Source organism: Manacus candei, unplaced genomic scaffold (genome assembly GCF_025592945.1).
Source record: "Manacus candei isolate 608988 ecotype Guabito, Panama unplaced genomic scaffold, ASM2559294v1 h1tg000050l, whole genome shotgun sequence".
In the NCBI taxonomy this organism is placed as follows: Eukaryota; Metazoa; Chordata; class Aves; order Passeriformes; family Pipridae; genus Manacus; species Manacus candei.
In genome coordinates this window covers 31,197,425-31,203,424 of record NW_026138098.1, presented here as the reverse complement: position 1 = coordinate 31,203,424, position 6,000 = coordinate 31,197,425, and the positions used below count along the sequence as shown (strand labels likewise).

General features: G+C 42.7%; 1 long non-coding RNA gene across 1 annotated transcript in view; it reads right to left on the bottom strand.

Annotated features, from left to right (window-relative positions):
- Positions 1-2,409: 2,409 nt before the first annotated feature.
- Positions 2,410-6,000, bottom strand: part of LOC127477138 (uncharacterized) — a 30,148-nt gene continuing 26,557 nt past the window's right edge. Inside the window, exon 4 of the long non-coding RNA XR_007906868.1 lies at positions 2,410-2,998. This is a non-coding gene — a long non-coding RNA (uncharacterized LOC127477138). The remainder of the gene's footprint in view (positions 2,999-6,000) is intronic.

Genomic DNA, 6,000 nt, shown 5'->3' with positions numbered 1-6,000 from the left:
TGGTAGCTGAATGTTGGAAATAAACTAAAGTGAAAGTCTGATTTCCCAAAACTTACAGTCAGGAGGGCCTAAAGAAGCTCCTTTCAACAATCAGTTCCTGTGCCAAGGTCCAAGGACTTTGCAGGCTGGATGCTGGCCCTGTCCAGTGCCCCAGTGACAAACTGGAAGTCTCTCCAGGGGTTTCCTCCAGGCTCTCCCCTCTGCCCCCCAGCTCTTTGTGAGAGAAAAGGACTCAAGGGCCCTTGCACCCTCCCTGCCCCAGCACCCCACTGCCCTCACCCTCCTCAGAAGCACCAGGGACAACCACTGCAGCAGATCTGTGTCTGCCCTCACTGAATTAGGGAGCTGACATCTAATCCTTGGATCAACATGGGGCAAGAATGGATGTGCTGAGGTTTACTTAGCTCGTGATGTCAGACAAACTTTTACAGAACCACTTTTCTTTGCAAGAGCAAGCCACAGGTGTTTAGGGGCAAAATCAACATCTTAAATTCTATCTGGAAACCAACAAGTGAGTAGAAACTAGGTCTAAGACACATTGTTTGGCTCTCAGCAACATCTAGGTACTTATCATTTAAAAAAACCAGCCAGGTACATGACTACAAATATAGTATTAGAGAACTTGGAAGGATCTTCTCAGTCTGCGAAACAACCAGAGGACCCCAAATCCTACTGTAGCTCACAAATCATTAACATACCTATAACAGATCAGAAATAGCTTCTGTATCTCCTTATTCACAAAATAAAAATTCCCTCTCTGACATCCTCTCCAAACAGTGCTCATCAGGCCCTTTTCCCAGGGCAGGAGAACAAATTGCTCTGGCAGTCCTCACCTGGACATCAGTGCATTTGTTATTTGGGAGCTACTGGCCCGAATGTCTCCTCACAACTCCTTGTAGACCTCCCGCTCACTTCTGCGGCCGTGCACTACCACCAGGGAGGACTTAGCCACTGCTTTATGAAAAGTACACAAAATGACCAGTTGGCAAACCTCCCAACTTCCCTATAGCTCTCTCCTAGGGCAAAGCCTCTGCTTTTCCTGTAGGAACCCCGAGGAGGACCAGACTAACACCTGGCACCATCAGGTCACCTGTGTCTGTCCCAGTGTGTCTCAAGCCCAGAGCACAAGCACAAGTTTACTGTGGGACCCAAGTTCTGCCCACGCTCTCAATATACAGCACACATTCACCTCTTGTTTTAACTAAGGCATGTTGGGGAAAACCTGAGAGAAACAGTAGGCAGAGAGGAAGGATTAAAAAAAAAAGAGAGATGATGGGTCTAGGGAATTTGGTCTCCATTTCCTTCTTTGTCTCCTTCCCAACCTCCACATTTTCAGGTATTTCCTCTATCTCCAGCCAGTTCTTCCTCTGCCTGCTTTTTTAAATGTCACAATCTTCCCTGTATCCCTTGTGCCCACGTTGTGAGGGTACCATGGGCACCTTTCCAGCAGGGATGCACAGAGTGATGGGGAGCAGAGCTAGCATTTTCAAAGGAAGCTCAGGAAATCTTTATGGAGAACTTGGTGAGAATTTGGCACTTGGCACCCTTTTGCTCTTTTGAAAGTCCCACCCTACAGGAACAATCTAAACAAATGTATGCCCCAATGCTGATAAATCCCTTTGGAAAGGTATCAAAGAAAATCTTTCTGGGTTTGGAGACCTTTGAAGAAAGGGAAATATCCTGCCAACCTGACGCTGAGATCTATCTTGTTCCACCATGTGGTCCAAATCATCAAGAGTCCTACACAGCTCCCCTTCCTCCTTGGGGCGTGGAGAGCAGCACTGCCTCACTGAAGAAAGGGATTTGAGGGCCAAGAGGACAGCATAATTTGAGAAAAATTCAAATGAAAAATTACTTAACAATGGAAGTTGTTACTGTGTCTAAAAATATCTCAGTGAGTCAGATTACTGAAAACAGCAAAGCTACGGAGCAAACCCCACAGCCTCTTCTCAGCAGTCAGCTGGCTTCATTCACCAGCTTGGCATCTCTTTCCCCCTTATGTTTTTAATATCATGAGTAGGGTCGACAGTAAGTTAATGTTTAATGGGTTGCCCTGTACAGTTCTGGGTGTTTACACATTCTCCAACAAGCCAAATTTGTAGAGCAAATTAAAAGTCTGTAAGATCAGGACAGGCGAATTACAGGTATTTGTTGCTCAGAAGGTATTGCTTCATTCAGTCCTGCACAGCCCCCAAAATAAACGGTTTCAATTATGTTTTCACCTTCCCCAGCAATATTAACACCTACTGGCCAGGGCCATCCCTCCTTAGTCCGCATCTGTTATGGCTCTGTGCACAAGCACTTCCTGGGAATGTGCAACCTTGCACGGCACCATGGTCCCAGGGTTTGCAGGGTAACCTATTAAACCCCCTGGCACAGGATCAGGCTTGCTAGAGAAGCATGGGAGAAGGGAAGCTGGGGACTATGGTGTTGTCAATGCTTTCTTATACTAATGAGATGGGTGGGTGTGAACCCTCTCTTCCACTGACCAAAATATATAAATAGTGAGAGTTTTCCATTCCCCAGTGGGCAAATCACTGCTGAGCAAGACATTCCCCACTCCACAGCAGAGGGCTCTTGCTTGGCTTCCCCAGTTTCACATGTGGGTGACTTTGCTCTGTTGATCTAAAGGTCCCAAGACCCCTCCCTCCTTCAGAACCAGCCCAGGTAGGACCCTGCCTGCCCTGCGGGTAGCTGTGAGGGAAGCCACCAAATCTCTCAAAACGCCATGACACCCACGGGAGAGCAGGGCAGCTCAGAGATGCTGCCTTCCCCAGGCACATGCTGTAAATTTGAATATTACCCACTCCACATGATGTTTTGGGTTCCTTGTGCACATTGCCGAGGTGTTCCAGGTGATATGACCCGAGGTGGCCGATATCTCCATGAGAGGCTGGGCACATGGTGTTGCTGAGCCCACCAGGAAGGAGCAAGCAAATCCCTTCATCCCACCTTGTGCAGGGCAGCCAGCAGTCATAGTAACTTGGCACAGCAGAACCTAAGGAAACAAAATTGATTTTTTTTAGAAAAAGGCCACGTGTCTTGTGTTGTCAATGGTAAAATTCCCACTGGTGCTGGTGGGAACAGGATTGGGCCGAGGCTGCACCCCTGTTCTTTCCCAGGCTCACGAGGATTTAAAATTCTGGATTTCAAATGATAGTTTATTTCTGGCTGACCTGTTTGGCTTGAACTGTTACATGTTTTCAGCTTATTTTTATTCTACTGTGTTAGTACACAAACCTAAGCAGGAGCAAGGCGTTAACAACACTGTTCAGCCTCTGCTGGCTGAACAGGCTGAAGTCCCCCAAATCCATGGAGATCCCCCTGTCCAGCTCCTCTTGGATCATGATGTTGTGAATTCACCAAGTGGAGGGAAGGGGTGAAGGCAAGGGCTCATTGGCACATCCCTACCCAGCAATGCCTCCCTGTAGATCCAACACCCAACATCCCACCTGGGTGGTGGGGATGAACCACGGATGGTGTGTGAGAAACTCCTCACACACACGTTTGGATCAGTTGATGTCATTTGATGTCAATGGCAGGCTGTGACATTCCTCTATGTTAATTTTTTTCCCCTCCCTGCTATTTGAAGAGTGAGATTTTATCTTCCTTTTCCCACCCCCTTCCCGTCACCCAGTGCCTGTTCCACTGAAACCTGCCTTTCGGGTCAGTGTGCTGGTAAGAGATTAATTTTACACTACAAGAAACACCGAGCAGAGTATTTCAGCTTTGACATATGAGACGTCTGTTACAATATTGCAGTTTTTCTAAATTAAATATTACGAAAAATTAAACCCAATTGTGGTCTGTATTCCTATGGAAAATATTTCTGTTCCAAACAGTCCCTCCACACTAAATGACTTAAGTAACTGAAAACACAATAAATATGCAGCAAGTTAAAAATCCATATTATTCAGGTTTTGAGGCTTATAACTAAAAGTAGTTTAATGTTTCATGCCTAATAATAGATTACTCCTATCACATTTCTAACCTTTATTTCTAGTAGCTTTGAAGTCCAGCCATATAAAGGCTGTTTGTAGAACCACACGAAAGTTAAAGCAAATATTACTCAGAGTGATTCATATGAACAAGAATTTGCAATGAAGGCAGAGGGGGTTTTGTGTCTGTATCAAAGGAAATGAAATGTTTGCAATATTTTCAGTTGATAAATGCATTAAAACATTTTAGTTGTGTAGTATGAACATCGCTGACATAAACAGACTTTGACCTGAAACAGATTGCATCAAGCTCTGTGGGGGAGGCAGCATTAAAAGAAATAAAAATAAAATAAAATAAAAAATAGAAATTCCTAGATTTCAGAATCTACCACAAGGTCACCGCAGTCCTTAATTAGCTGAATACATTAAGAGAAGGTTGGAACACAGATTCCATAAAGAGAGCAAATGTATATTTAATCCTCTGTTCTTTGCTTACAGATTACCCTTTCAGAGCGAGTAACCTTATTTTCTTTTTAATATCTATTTACCTTTTTGAGCTTTGCATAGCAAAGCAGGGTTTCTTTTTTTTTATTTCCTTCCCACTGTTGCAAAAGAAATTAATTTGTTGCTAGTTGCTATGCATTGGCAGGATTTCTGCATAAAGAATGTAAGCCATCTATCTTTGTATTCAAGATATAGTTAATCTGGCAGTTAAAATACTTTGGAAACATTTTGATGACTTATCTGGAAAAGTAGCTTTGCATTTTCAAAGAAAACTCAGAACTGTATTGCAAGGGGAAGATAAAAGATATATGAAGTGTTTGTTCCAAGCGATACTATTCATTTAAAGATCAGAATGTAACCCCACCCAAGCAATTATTGTGGAAAAACAAGACAAAAATCCTTATACAGCTTTCTGACACGGTCTTTATTTGGGAAACAAAATAACTATATTACAGTTATAGTCTAATGGATTGCAAACTGTTTTATTAGAGTCAGCTGAATCCTGTTTAGCATAAAAAAGAACTCTGTTTGCTATCAAGAACACATTTACATTAATATGACTTTGACAAAGTAAAATAAAATCGCATTAAGATGATGTAAGTAGATAAGACAATGAATTCTCTGTGAGATAGTTTTGGCACACCAATTATAGTCAAGTCCCTACAGGAAAGAAACATATTTTTACACCAAGTATCCATGTGTTTTTAAGTCGTAGAGTGGCCAAAATTAATCCCATGCTTAAGATATTTCCAGTCAGGGAAAAGAGAAAGTTTATTATTATTATTATTTTTATTTTTCCCTTGAAAGGTAAAATTTCTGATAAACTACATTTTTATTTGCAATAATACAAACAAGTTTTGTTCTCCGTACTAGCTTGTAATCATCCTGATTATTGCAAGGGACTTTCCAATATAGAGCAGCTGAAAACAAGGTTTTAGATTACATGGTAATTTAGGAATGCATGAAAAGCCAAGCAGTCACCATAATAGAGCACTGCATAAAACTTCATGGCTTTTACAGCAAAACATAACATATGTTTTGTGATTCATTCAAATGATTTTTCAAGTTTTTTGGTCAAAAAATATGTCGACCTCTAGTATTGGTCCTATATTTGGGAGCCTTACTCTCGAAAAACGACGACGACACCCCCCCACACTTTGATGTCTCTCCTTTTAGTTTGGTCATTAAAAGCTCGGCAGTGATGGATGGTGATAATGCTGTGGGTTTTATGAGTAATCAGGCCTTGGCAGCCACAATATTTCTTTTGTAGTGAAACTTTAATATTCCTTTGGCCGTGCATACACTCTTTCTGCTTTCAGAACTACACAGCGCAAGCTACTCACTAAGCATTAAAAAACAGTTATTGCCCAAAAGCTGGTGTTTTATTTAACACCTGACAGAGCAAAGCTTCCCCACCTTGGACACTCAGAGCTGGCATGTAACAACCCTTCTGTGATCAGAGGGCAGGTATATATTCACAGGAGGAGCTCCTGGCAGGGTAGAGGTATTTTTTGGCTACGCCCCAGACAGGGCACCTCACACAGCCCCACTCTCCTCT